Source organism: Equus przewalskii, chromosome 9 (assembly GCF_037783145.1).
Source record: "Equus przewalskii isolate Varuska chromosome 9, EquPr2, whole genome shotgun sequence".
NCBI lineage: Eukaryota > Metazoa > Chordata > Mammalia > Perissodactyla > Equidae > Equus > Equus przewalskii.
Genome location: NC_091839.1, coordinates 46,393,638 through 46,408,977, shown reverse-complemented (window position 1 = coordinate 46,408,977; position 15,340 = coordinate 46,393,638). Strand labels below are relative to the sequence as shown.

The 15,340-nt window shown below is 34.3% G+C and overlaps 1 long non-coding RNA gene across 1 annotated transcript in view; it reads left to right on the top strand.

Moving 5' to 3' along the window:
- LOC139073348 (uncharacterized) overlaps nt 1-14,905 on the top strand; it is a 42,493-nt gene extending 27,588 nt beyond the window's left edge. The window contains exon 3 of the long non-coding RNA XR_011521975.1: nt 14,801-14,905. This is a non-coding gene — a long non-coding RNA (uncharacterized lncRNA). The remainder of the gene's footprint in view (nt 1-14,800) is intronic.
- Nucleotides 14,906-15,340: the final 435 nt, after the last annotated feature.

Below are 15,340 nucleotides of genomic sequence, written 5' to 3'. Positions count from 1 at the left end.
CATTTCCCAGGGTTGAACAAGAATCAAACCTGTTTGCAGATTCCCCTGGGGCCATTCAAAGACTGACCGGTCACGCTTGCTGTGTTAACTCTTTCCTCACAGTCACAGTAAAAGCAAGGCCTTCCTGTATACATACAACTTGAGATAATTTCTTTCTCCATGACACTTACCATTATCTAATACTGCCTGTTTCTTGATGATCTCTCCTCAAATAAAGGTCTATGAGGGCAGGGACTTCTTTCTCTCTCATCTTTTGTGTCCTCAGGATCCTGGAAAGTACATAGATGCTCCATAAATATTTATTGGGTAAGTTAATGAACATAGCATATTTTATGTTCTTTAAACATTTTTTCCTTTTCTTCTTTACTGAGGTATAATTGACAAATAAAACATTGTGAGATATTCAGAGTATACGATGTGATTTGATATATGAGTACATTGTGAAAGGATTCCCCCTACGGAGTTAATTAACACATCTATCACCTCACATATTTCCCTCCCCCCTTTTTTTGGTGAGAAAATTAAGTTCTACTCTCTTAGCAAATTTCAATTATGCAATACAGTGTTATCAACTATAGTCATCATGTTATACATTAGATCCTCAGACTTTATTCATCCTATAGATGAAAGTTTGTACCCTTTTACCAACTTTTCCCTATTTCCCCCACCCCTCAACCCTTGGCAACCACTTTTCTACACTCTGTTTCTATGAGTTCAACATTTTTTTTTTTAGATTTCACGTACAAGTGATACCATGCAGTATTTGTCTTCCTCTGACTTATTTTGCTTAGCATAATACCTTCCAGGTTTATCCATGATGCCAAAAATGACAAGATTTCCTTCTTTTTTAAGTCTGAATAACACTCTATTGTGTATATATAGCACATTTTCTTCATCCATTCATCTGTTGATGGACACTTACGTTGTTTCCATACTCCGGCTATTGTGAGTAATGCTCCTAGCAACATGGGAGTACAGATATCACTTCAAGATAGTTATTTTGTTTCCTTTGGGTATATACCCAGAAGTGAGATTGCTGGATCATATGGCAGTTCCATTTTTAATTTTGTGAGGAAGCTTCGTATTGTTTCTCCATGGTGGCTGTACCAGTTTGCGTTCCCACCAATAGTACACAGGTGTTCCTCTTCCTCCATATCCTCAACAGCATTTGTTATCTCTTGTCTTTTTTTTTGCTGAGGAAGATTCACCGTGAGCTAACATCCGTGCCAATCTTACTCTATTTGTTAGTATGTGGGCCACCAGCACAGCATGGTGGCTAACAGAACCGTGTAGGTCCACGCCAGGGAACTGAACACAGGCTGCTGAAGCAAAGTATACAGAACGTAACAGCTGGGCCCCAGGGGCTGGCCCTCCCTTGGCTTTTTGATAATAGCCATTCTAACAGGTGCGAGGTGATATCTCATTGTGGTTTTGGTTTGCACTTCCCTGATTAGTGATGTTGAGCACTTAATCATGTCCCTGTTAGACATTTACATGTCTTCTTTGGAAAAATGTCTATTCAGTTCCTTTGCCTATTTTTCAATTGGGTTATTTGTTTTTTTGCTATTGAGTTGTGGGTGTTTCTTTTATAGTTTGGAAATTAATCTCTTATCAGATACATAGTTTGCAAATATTTTCTCCCATTTTGTAGGTTGTCTTTTCATTCTGTTGTTTTCTTTTCTATGCAGAAGAAGCTTTTTAGTTTGATGTCACCCTACTTGTCTATTTTTGCTTTTGTTGCTTGTGCTTTTTGGTGTCATACCCAAGAAATCATTGTCAAGACCAGTATCAAGAAGCTTTTCCCTTATATATTCTTGTAGGAGTTTTACAGTTTCAGGCCTTATGTTTAAGTCTTTAATCCATTTTGAGTTGATTTTTGTGTATAGTAGAAGATAGAGGTAAAATTTCATTTTTTGCATGTGGCTATCGAGCTGTCCCAACAGCATTTGTTGAAGAAAGTATCCTTTCCCCATTGTGTATTTTTGTCACCTTTGTCAAAGATCAGTTGACTGTATATGTGTGGAAGTAATTCTGGGTTCTTTCTTCTGTTCCACTGGTCTATATGTCTGTTTTATGCCAGTACCACACTATTTTAATTACTGTAGCTTTGCAATATGTTTTGAAATTACAAAGTGTGGTGTTTCTAATTTTGTTCTTCTCAAGAAAGCCTTGTCTATTCTGGGTCTTCTGTGGTTCTATATGAATTCTAGGATTGTTTTTTCTATTTCTATAAAAAATTTCATTGGGATTTTGATGCAGAAAACATTGAATCTGTAGATCACTTTAGGTAGTATAGACATTTTTAACAAAATTAATTCTTCCAATCCGTGTATACAGAATGTCTTGTGATTAATTTTTTATTATTAATTTTTTTATTTCTATTTTTGAGGAAGATTAGCCCTGAGCTAACATCTCTGCCCACCTTCCTCTATTTTATATGTGGGATGCCTGCCACAGGATGGCTTGATAAGCGGTTCTTAGGTCCATGTCTGGGATCTGAACCGGCAAAGCTCAGACCACTGAAGCAGCATGCACAAACTTAACCCCTGCACCACTGGGCTGGCCCTTGTGATTAATTTTTAACACCATCAGAAACTCCACTGAAATGCTTAACTGATCCTTAAAAGAATATCAAATTTCATACTGCTAATGTATTAGGAATGCATTTATGTCTACACACTCAGTGGTGTAAAAAGATACCTCATTTTCCTTATCTTTTAATAAACAAAATCTGACCTTAAACCTGAGTGCACTGCCGGAAAATTCAATGTGCTTCAATATTAGTCCTCTCCTTCTCCCAGCATACAGTAAGGTCACTGAAATTGAGGTTGACTTGGGCAGTACAGCATAAGATTTCAGGCTAGAATCCTGTGTTTTTGGGTTCAAATCATGTCCTTGCCACTAAGTTACTTGCGTGATCTTGAGCAAAGAACTTAGCATTTCTTTACCTTAGTTCCCTCGGATGTGAAAGGGGGTTAATGCTAATACTATATGGTTGTGAGGATTAAATGTGTTCATGCATGTACAATGTGCAGTAAATGTCAGTATACGTTAGGGCTTTTTGTCAGTCTACAGGTTACCAAAAAGAAACTAATTTCTCAGCTTGTATGGCCATTTATCATTTGGCAACTTGGCTACTTTGGGACCAATTCTGATGCATGTGTATCATTGGAAACCCCGGAGCTGGAATATTTTGTCTTTCTTGATGAATCATCCATCCTTCCAAGCTCAGAGGGCTGCTGCCACTAAGCAATACACAGGTCTTAGCTGTACTAGAACTCCTCAACTTCTGTCTCCTGGCTCACTTTGGAAAAAGTCCTCCTTTCTCTCACCTTGCCTCCAAAAGCACTTCTCTTTCTCCTACCCGGACACATGGCATCATTTCTTCTGAGTCCCCAGTTTTTAAAGGCTTCTGACTCTCTCTGCAATTCCTCCTGCAAAACATCCTGAGGCGTGGAATTTCAAAGGGCCTGCTTAGAATGTCTCTGCTTTGAACAGGGATGAAGGGGAAATACAGAGCAAGACACAAATTGATATCTCAGAAATGATCTTGCCATGGTGAGATGCTCACTTTATGTTTTTCTATATTCTTTAGTGTAATTTTAGCAATTGGCAGCTGAGTTCTATCCATACTTGAATATTTGCTTTAATTCACCTCATGCTGTTATGAGATAACTTCCTATATTCAATTACGCGAATTTAAAAAAATACGCTAAGCATAGAAACAAAGGTTCTTTAAGATCATTAATGAATTAATGGGGAAAATTACACTATGAAGTCACAGAAGCATAAAGTAGATGGGAGTAAGAGTTGCACAGTTGGACACGTAGGATTGCATGCAGGTTCTGCCACTTACTAGCCACTTACTAACTTCTGACCTTCGGGAAATGAGTTTCTTCACTTTTAAAATGGGATAAGACAAATCAATAAAGATAGACTTCAGATGACTAGTTGCAGGGGATTGTGGGCGGGGTGAGAAATTGACCACGAAGGAGAACAAGACAACTTCGGGGGGGTGACAGAAATATTCTGTATCTTGACTGTGGTAATTTAACAAGACTCATTAAATTGAAGGCCTAAAAAGGGTGAATGTTACTATATGAAAATCATACCAAAATAAACTTCATTTGTTTATTTAAATTCCGTTTAAAAGAAATGGGATCATGATATATTTTTAGGGAAGTATCTGACACTCAATAAATATTGGCTTTTACCATCATCGTTACTTAGGATTTTCATAAGAAATAGTATTTACCTTAGAGAGATGTGTGTAGAGTTTTGTTATAGCATGCAAAGGTATATAATTATGGGGAACTGGGAGGGAATAACGTTGAGAATGTTTCCCATAGTCTCTCAATTCTGTGGACATGCGGAACCGAATATTGTGACATGGTGTTGAGCGTGGTTCAAACAAGGTGAAAGTGAAAAACAAAAGAAAAACAGAAAAATTAGATCATTAAGCAATTACTTTCTTTAGCTCTGTGAATGATTTGTGGTTTCTCTGTCGCTGAGGTTCTGGAAAGTGGACCTCTCTGCCACCTATTCTTATAAAGTGATTTCTCTTGATTGGCCGAGCTGAGCTGCCTTCTAGCTTAGAGGCAGAGATCCAGAGCTTCCTCTTAAAGTGATTATAAAAGAAAAAAGGAATGAGATACTAATATTATACTAAGCTACTTATTCAGAAGCTAACTGAAGTGTGTAACTTCAGTGTTATGGAATATATATCAATGCTTTTGAAATTCTAAGGGTTTTTGATAACTTCCTGCAAAATTAGTGTGTTTATTTGGAAATTTGTTCAGTTTAATAGGACATTAAAAAATTTATAACCTCCTTCAGTGAGAATCAGCATCGTTTTTTAGACAGCTTGAGACCTCCTACTGGCTAACAAACAATTATCTATGTAGCTGGTTTGTGAGAACAAAGGAGGCAGACACTTTCTTAGGTCCATCCAAATTAGTTCCTAAACTGTCTCTACCTGGACATTGATTAATAGTTTATTCATCTTTATTCGGAAGCTGGAGAGCTTTTGGAATTGCTTGAATAGGAGCATAAATACTTAAACTGAGATGTGTTTACTTATAACTACGTTTGAATTTCAGCTCTGTTAACTTGCTAGCTCTATGACAGTGGACAAGTTACTTAACAATGCTGATCTGCAATTTCCTCTTCTGCAATATTGGAGGAATTACTGTACCTACTTGTAGTGTTGTGAGGATTAAATCGTATTTATTAAGTAAGCTGCTCAGCAAAATGCCTACATATAAGAATTCGCTAAGTATTACTAAAGTTATTATTTTGTATTTAAATAATTTGGTGAGGTTAGGAAAAGCAGATCTAGACTGAAAATTTGGAAAAAAAAGCAAATTTGAAATGTGAATGCTACTTTTTGAATTACGTCTGTTGGCTTTCTTTCTTTCTCTTCCTGCGCTCTTCTTTTCCTTTTCATCTTCTCTCTCTAAGCACTTGCCATGTACTTAGTAAGTTAATCATTACAACACTGAGAGCTAGGCACTATCATTGCGTCTCTCTCCAAGACGAGGAGACCAACGTCTTGCAGGAGTAGGTAGCTTGTTTACACCACACAAGCATAATATGACCCAAAAAGTCTTTGCTTTTAGAAGTGACTTCTGGAAATAGATAAAAAGTTAAAATTATATTGTGCGTGTGTATAGTTATCTGTTATTATTACCATCCCAGTCTTTCTTCCTCTATTCTTCTTCTTTTTCTACTATTTATGGCTTACTTACTATGTTTCGTGGGAAGTCCTAGACAGTTTCAATACATTATCTTATTTGATAGGCATGAGCAAATGATGTTAGAATTATCCCATTTTCAGATGAGGAAACTGAAACACAGAACACTGAAACTTATTAAGAGACAGTATCAGGATTCATACAACATCTTCCTGCTTGCACAGTCTGCTATCGCTGCTGGTGTGTCACTGAAAGATGTGATAGAAATGCTTTCTGACCACTATTCTTACATGACATGACATTGGAGGCACGACTGTGAAATCGTATTACCAATCACATTCATTCATAGGAACCAATACAGCATAGTAAGATGGTGGTCAAACTGGTAGCTATTATAATTATTATTATAATTCTTAGGCTTAATAATTTCTAGCCCCAAATGTGATTTTTTTTTATCAAAATGCACCACTAAAGAAGTAGATTTATGTCTCTGTATAATATTACCTGCTTCTGTCTCTGATTTTTCCTTCCTTCTCCTTTATTTTAGATTCAAATGCTGCTAAAGGGATATAGAGTCCCAGAGGCTTATTATTTTCCTTTCCCCAATGCCCTCAAGGGTGCTGCAGAACAGCTCCTGCCACCTCGTCATTACCACTAGAGATCACGTATGATTGGAAACTGCTGCACACTCATACACCACGTGCAGACACACACACACACGCAAGCACACATTTGTGTATGCGTCTGCTATTCTTTTTTCAACAGGACAAGATTATATAAAGAATTTTTACTTCTAAAAATGATTTCAGATTTCACTTTTATCATACAAAATGAAAAAAGAAATGCCTGATAAAATGCCTTCCTGATCCCCTGAATTCTCTCAGTCATTTCCACCTTGACCTGAATTCTATAATCCTTTACCACTTGCGTCATTTCTGTTGATACACTGTCTGGTAGATAATTCCTTCAAAAGTGTCAAAAATATCTAGTGCCTAGTGTTTTATTTCCTTGTTCTTCTCAAGAAAAACAAAAGTCACTCTTACCCAATACCAGATCTTACAGCTTATCCTTGCACAGTTTGAAGATTTAGTCAAATTTAAATTTTATTTTAGAGTTTTTAGTGCCTAGCTTAATAACTATGTATTTTAAAAGACACTCCTTGTTTATAAACTTTACATAATATCAGTAGGCTTTCTGTTACAAAACTTTAAAAAAAATGAAATAATTTAATTTTCCCATACTTCCTTACCAGATTCACTTTCCTACATTTGCAATTATATTATTTATATTTTTCTTATTTTGATATTTTAATCCTTTAAATATAATTGAATTGTATTAAGTGCAATCAAACATGCTTACATCATTTTATATTGATTTACAAAATTTAGATAAAATCCATTAACTTTATGTTAAGATGTACACTATTCATTAAAAAGTTACATTAATAGTCTCTCTTATCTCAGGTTCTACCTGCTGGGTTTTTTTTTTTTTTTTTTTTATGGCTATCATAATTGTGGTCATTGTGGTTTTCTGGCTAAACATATTTCATCTCGACAGAAGAATCTGCCATGTATATTTTCCCTGCCACCTTGGCCTAGTTGTCCACAGGTCAAATCCTCACTTGTAAAACTTTTACTCTTTTTTAGCAATTCTCATTCTGCTCTCTATACCTGGAGATGGCTGCAGAAACTATTTTGTGCATATATATATTCTTCTTGGAATCTACCAGGGCTTATATGACCTCAGTAAAAACTTTAAAGGGTCCACCATTATGATTTCTTTAATATAAAAATATCAGTCAGGGGGCGGCCCGGTGGCGCAGCAGTTAAGTGCACACATTCCTCTTCGGCGGCCCAGGGTTCGCTGGTTCAGATCCCGGGTGTGGACATGGCACCGCTTGGTAAGCCATGCTGTGGTAGGCATCCCACATATAAAGTAGAGGAAGATGGGCATGGATGTTAGCTCAGGGCCAGTCTTCCTCAGCAAAAAGAGGAGGATTGGCAGCAGTTAGGGCTAATCTTCCTAAAAGAAAAAAAAAATCAGTGAAATTATTGTGACTTCAGAATACTAAAGCAGGAAATCCTTCACAAGACAGACATCATTTTTTTGGTATAAATTTTTTAAAATTATCTATATGTTAATTTGAGCAAACCACAAAATGGCAATGCCTTTTCCTTGCCTCTTAATTTGAGGCGTTTAAAGCAAAGTAACTAAAATGACAGGTTTTTAAAAATATTTTATTATTCTTACAGTCTAATCCTAGAACATATTGGGTTAGGACACTTAGTTTCTATTTGGGGGACTGTCAATAGTAAATGCTCAATAAATCGCAGCCATAGTTTTTATCATTACAGAAGGAACAATCGTGCTGCAATGCAAAATGAATTGATGACAGGCAACATACAGAACTTCCTACCATTTTCCTATGGTAACTGAATTACAGTTTAATATCTTTCTCTATCAACAGAAGGGCAATGCTTTTTCCAAGTAATCAAGAATGAAAAAAAATATTATGCTCTTCACATAAGTGGAATGTTTGAACGGATTATCTGGATAATCATCTCAATCTCTGCATCAGAAGTCGAAGGCTGGTCTGAGGACTGCATTAGGCCTATTTATCGAGCTCTTGCTTTCAAACCTTACTGCTCTGACATGTGTATGTTTTAGAATTTTTGAAAAAGCGTCTGGCGGGAAATTGAGTTGGTGTAAATCAATAGAGAAAAGAAGTGCTTCGGTGGGAAGGTTATGGAGGTATTCCTATTTTGAACACATGTGCAGGAGATTTTCATCGCCAGTGTTTTCACTGCAAATTAGATGGGAGAAAACTGTAACTTACACCAAGAGTTTTATATGTTATTGTAACTAAAGGAAGATCCTTCATCCACTTTATGCAACTTGGTGGGACACATTTTATCTTGGGATGCTAGAGATGATCACGACTTTCTGAATTTGCCTTTTGTGCAAAATGTAGAATTGATATGATTTGCTTTCCTAAATAGGGTGTAAATTACCAGAGATTTTCTTTTTAACATGTATTACACATTTAATATAGGCTCTTATGTTTGTATGATTTAGGGATTTTTCTGTTCTGGGCAAAGTGACAGGTCAGCAAAGATGTATTGTTCTACTTATAAGCAAAAGGATAAAAGCAAATGATTACTCTTACACTGATGTATTTCTTTTAACCCAGATGTAGATAAAAGTAATACATTCTTCCATCTACATTTTATTCATCAGGATGTATATAATGTGATACTTTGAAGCACAATTTAGAATTTAGAAAAGCTAAAATGTTTTAATAATTCTCTCTATAAATTTTTCTTTAAAAATAAAAATGCTTTCTTTAAAAAAGAAGTTCAAAGTTCCCTATATCTATTAACTACACGGGTTTTGAACGTAATATTAAAAAAAAAGATAATGTCAAGAAAATAGTCTAACATTGGATATTGCCAAGAGCTAAAAATTAATAGTATCGAATGATTTTTTTTAAGTAAGAAAAGTAGGCCAGTGAGAAGATGTGGAAAACATGAGCAAAAACCCAAAACTTAAATATTTGACATATTTGGGACAAGGTATTCTTGATGGATCATTGTCTTGGCTTGTTTGCTGACCCACATAGTACCTAATATCAATCAGTGAGAAAGTCCTCTGACTACACCCCCATTTATGAGCACTGCTCCCCAGTGGTCTGTCAATGGGAAGGAATGCTTTGATTTATTCATCACCATTATTGTCTAGCCTATCATTCTTTTCCCTGTTTAAAACCTTTATTTGGTGTTTCTACAAATACAAATTTAATTTTGCAGATAGGGACTTGAATGGACTGGCCTAGATATGGGTACATGTTTGGGACACATGCAATCTACTGGCAAGAATTAATGTTTTTACAGGAATTCTGCATAAAAATATGGTAAAGATAGATCTTTGTTAAGGGATTCTGATACAAGACATATATCCATTCACAGTACAGCTGATGCTAATTATGAGAAATGATGAAATTGCCGAACCAAAGAACATTTCCATATACTTAGTTTTTCCCAGATAATTGCAAAAATGTTCCTACTCATGTCAGTATTCTGATGTCATGTGAATATAATCTATACTATAATGTTAATTCTAAACATGGTCAAGTTCAAGGCTATGTGATACAAAAGGGTTCAGATGAGAATTCTACAATATCAGTAAATTACTAGATGTTTTGTCTACATAAATCTAAGTATGCATATATTTACTAGCATTCAATCTCTGGTTCTCTTTTTTAATTATCATTTACATGTTTATCGTTAACTACTGAAATTTATATCGAACAAATTCTATATTAGATTTTTTGAGACAAAAACAGATTAAACAGTAGATATTCAGAACTATTTTTATTAAATGCTTCATTTATTAATTAGTCTAAATTACTTTGTATATTATTTGAAATGCTGTAAATGAAGAATAAGTGTTTTACCTTTAAATTTGTAACTTCCTATAGACAAGTTTTTATGTATCAATGTTACCAGCAAAGATAATCCTGAAGGATGGGTCTTCGGTTCCTCGTATTATAGTTTCCCTTTAATTTCAATGTGAAAGGCCAAAATTGCTTCTACAATGCACAACCTGACGAGAAAAAAAAAAGGTGAAATGATTTTGTGATTCTATTTCCTAAATTGCATTAGATGCAACATAAAACCTTTTCCACAAAACATCAAAAGTGTTTTATTTTGACAATTAAAACTTTAATGAAGTAAAGCACTCGCAGAATGAAAACTGATCACATTTCCAACAAGCAGTCTGTGTTTATTTTAGCTACCTGAAACATTTGCATCTCTAGATTAAGTAGTTTTACTAATCGGTTTACATCTCCAAGTAGGCTGTAGTTCCTTAAATATTTATACAGTCTTAATGTACATCATGCTGGTTTTATTAATTTTAACCCCAAAGCCTCTTCTACCAATTACTACTTAATGACTATATTGCTTTTCGTCTTGATCGCCTTTGTTCTTTGCTACAATATTAAAAAAAAGGGGGGCGGGGGAGGCATAAGGCTTGAAATAAAACAGCTAAATAAAATGCCACTGTGAATGATTCACCACGCGGATCTCACTTCTCTGACTCACCTGTCTATTGCGGGCAAACTTTCCTGTTTTGGTTTTGTTTTCTTTTTTCTTAATCCAAAGTCATATGCTGTCTTTTTATCCTAAGAAAACAAAATTTTAAAAAAATCTTTTTGTTTGATGGAGTTGATTTTAGGCTTGATGTAGCTTGATAAAAGCACATCAAAGTCCTTGAATCATCCTATATCTTTTGACTCATCAGCAAAGAAAACATGCTTTTTAGAAGCTTAGTAAGATCGTTCAGCCAAAAAGTTTAAAATGTTATCTTGGTGAAACTCACTTAAGATTATATTTTACAAAATATATTTGTGAAAGAGATTTTTTTCAAGTTTTAAGTTATTTTTTCTTCATTTCTAATATCTGTCTAGAATATGGACTATTTTAGAAGGTGAAATTAGACTTGTGAAATATAACAACTAACACACACATATGTATGATTGGAAGTATATTCCATTTCAAAACGTCTAACTTCATATGGAATAGTGTCTTTAAATAAACTGATATGTTCATTTGTCTAAATATTTATTTGCCTAAATATTCACAAAGAAATATTTTCACTACATTGTGAATTCATTTGTATATCTATTTGTGAGGATAAAATTCAATATTATTATATTTTAGAAATTGGGAACTGAAAACTCAGTTACCGATTTCCAAAGGATATGGCTTAAAAATTATATTTTACTCATTTTATATATTTGTATATATTTCAGGGATATTTATATACCTATGTACACATCTATTTTTATCTCTCTCTCTACATTTATCTCTTATTTATCTATCTATGCTCATATATATGATATATATTTAAGCATTTACATAAGGTTTACATTTAAGTGCTATTTTAAAAGATTTCTTATGTTATATTTCATATATATGTGTGTGTATATATATATGGCAGTGGAGGAACAGTCTGAAACAGGAAGAGTTATAAACAAAACAAATTTGTTCTATTAAAAAAAAAAGAGCTTGACTTATTATTCATCTTAGCTGTTCAGCTAGGACTCACCAGTTGATACTTGTTACCCAAGTTGTGAGATAATTTAGTTGCTTTTAAAATGATTTACACTAATTGTTCCGTCTATTATCTCAGTTCCTTATAATCGTTCTAGCTTTATTTGTTTTTGGTGGTGTTTCTATTTAACAAGTAATCCACTCAAAATTGAGTAAAGAAAAATAATTTAAAAATTATATGTAAGAAACCTGCATTAAGTTTTGTATTCAGTTCTAAAACTTCTAGAATACTTATTTAAGTACTTAAATCTCAGTACTTAAATTTAAGTACTTATCTCTCAGAAATGGAAAAAAAGTATTGCATGTTGCCACTAATAGGCAATATATTTCTAAGATAAATCTTTTAAAATAGTACTTAAATGTAAACCTTATGTAAATACTCATATCAGTATCTGACGCATAGTAGATGCTAAAAACTACTTGAAGCATATATGAATAAATCAAGAAGTAAATTCCATGTTATAAGTTTTCAATTAATCTTGATCAACTAACTGCGGGCACAACTTTCATGGACTAAATGTGAGTAAACACGTTGCTAATATTTTCTCTTTCTAGTCACCTTGCAAGGATTTGTACACTGTATTTTTCTCATATTTAAGTTTTCCACCTTCAAGGAAAACATTTATCCAACCTCGACCTATTCAGCTTTCTTGTGTCACAAGGCATTTCAGGCCCTTCCTGGTTTGTCCCAAATGACTTCTCTAGCGCCTTCTCCCATTGTTCACCGGCCTGAGGCATGAACTCTCTCCATTCTCAAGAGAACAATCTACTAGTTCTTCCTCAGACATATCTAATTTACTCTAAACTTTGCATCTCTGTTGCTATTGAAGCCATTATGTTCTCACTTTTCACACAAATCACACTCATTCTTTAAGCCCCAGATGAAATCCTTCCACTCCCAGGAAGCTTCGCAGCGATTGTGGTCTATTACTTTCCTCCGAATTTCGGCACGAAGTTATGACTCAACCATTCCTCTGTTTCGAGTGGTGATGCATATTTCTCTTGTCTCTCTAAACAGAGACACAAATGCTAGATTCTTGTGGAAAAATTAGTTCAGTATTCATATATCGATGCTCAATATGTTTTTGTGAGCAAAATAAGCTGATCTGCTCTGCTAGGTAATTAGCTCGTAATCGATCACATCTCTTACTCGCTGAAGCAGAGTGAGTGTCTCTCATGTAGAAATTGCATAGACACCCGAAGACTTGATCCTGTCCGTTGAAATGGAGAGATCTTTCCCCACTGTGCCAGTCCCTTCCAGCCCTACTTCCATGCTAAAGAAGATGTGTGAACTGTCCTGGTGCCTTCAGAATTGCAGGGAGCTGAACCCTACTTGGTCCCAATTAATCCCACACATATGAATATATTTCATTATACCACATGCTGCTAGGTTAGTGTAAGATTAAAAAACAAGAACAAAAACAAACCACTTCCTTTTGCTAAAATACAAAATGCAATTTTCTTTTTCTTTTTCTGTTTTGTTTTTCTTTTTTTTTTTGGAAAGGTGGGTATCACTAATACAACAACAATACAACAGCTGTTCCAATGTGCGTTTTGGCACCAAAAGATCAAGATTACATTATACAAATTTTAAAGTGCATCTTATTTTGAAAATTGACAGTCAATTTTTTTTACAAGGATTGTTAAGAGATCAATCATCTATTTTTATATTCTGGAATTCTGCTGTACACAGAGGACTTCAATGCTTGAACTTTCCTTCTTTTTATACGTAGACATTTTTATAAAATATTCATAAGAAATTGTTGACTATAGAACTATGGCAATTCTCTTGAGTGATCCTGGGAATTTTTCAGTCAATGAGCTCCATGCAGCTCTGGCAGCATGAGCTACGCTCCATAAATCAGACTAAAACCATTTTAGGCTGCTTTCAAAATTACTGCTATCAAGAAAACCCATGAGCCTGAATTACTCAATCTATGCAGATGTTGTTAACTGCATTAATTATTTAATTCTGACAATAAAACAGCAGTTCCATTTGCCTTAATACAGACCATTCACGCTGCTACGTTTTGAAAGGACATTTAACGATATAACCACTAGATGGCAGTAGACAACTTTTTAAGGTACTTAGAGCACAGTATGAAAATTGGAGTTGCTAAACTTAGAAGTAAGGTAATTCTAGGTTACCGTATTGCATTTCTAACCAAAGCTCACGAAATACCTTTTGTTAACTAGTGTAGGTTACATTAAAATTGAATTACTTTCCGGAAGAACTGAATTGATTTGAAGGAAATTTCTTCATTGCCAGCATAGTCATCTTTATGATTTCGTGATAAATAAACTAGATAGAAACTTTTTTCTATCCTTTATTGACAGGAAAAGCAATTTTACATACCAGTTAGATAGCCACTAGTTTGAATTAAGTGGTCCCATTTGAAATGTGGTTGCATTTTTTTTAATAATCATATTAACTAGAAATTAAGAAAAGGAATTGCATAGATTATTGTCCTCTTTAGACTGCTACTTAATTGATTACTTCATGCACATGTGTTGAATATTAAGCTTCCCCAATCAGACATGTGCATAAAGCAAAATGATATATTTTTTTTTTTTTCGCCAGGACATAGTGAGCCGTGGCAGGTCAATGAAATTATAATTGGTTCTAATTAGCACTCTTCAAGCTGTTAATTTTTTTTTTTAACCTGCATCTAAATCACACGGAAAGAGAGTTAAAAACTGTCTTAGGGAATAACAAAGATGCTCCCAATACATGGCTCTTTCAATTTGAGTGAACATCACCAAAGCTTAGATTCCTTTTTTTTGTGGTATGTCTTTTGGGTGATTTCTGAAAAAAAAGTTCATTTTAAATTGCAATATTTTTTCCACAAGAAAAAGCATGTCATTGTAACAGTCATGCTCTTTCCGTTATTGTTGTTATCATTTATAGCTGCACAGGGAGTGAGGTCATTAACTTGAGGCAAATGTCACATTTTCTGCATAAGCTTTGAGCTTTCTTACTTTGTTTTGTTTCAGGAAATGCTGGAAATCTCTCTGATTCTAGCTCCAATTGTCTTCAGTGAGGCCTGCCACACACGTGAGATGAACATGAAACTGATTACGTTCTTTGTGCAATGCAAGTTGACATAAAAATATTTAGATATCTATTTCTGTTACATATGTCAAATATAAAAAAAATCTTTCAAATGCATGGTCATACTCTCTGATAAATTGAACTCTATGATTTTTTTTCTATGCACTGAGGTTCACCTCTATTTTTAAAATGCGAATTTTTCAATGTCAAAACCTTGCAAAATATCTGAATAGATATAACAATTGGAGCTGTTCTTTAGGTTTATTTTCTCTATAATGCCAATAAGCTCTTTAGCAATCACTTTTGAATCAGCATTTAGTTTTATAATGTTTTACTTTATTTCCAATTATTTCATACAGATTTCACTACAAATTTAGTTTCTAATAATGTCTTCTTTGTTTAAGAAATTATTCATAAATTTAATTTCTCATTCTAGGTTTCTTCAATTTGACCCTTTAACTATAATTTTTTTATTTTAATTT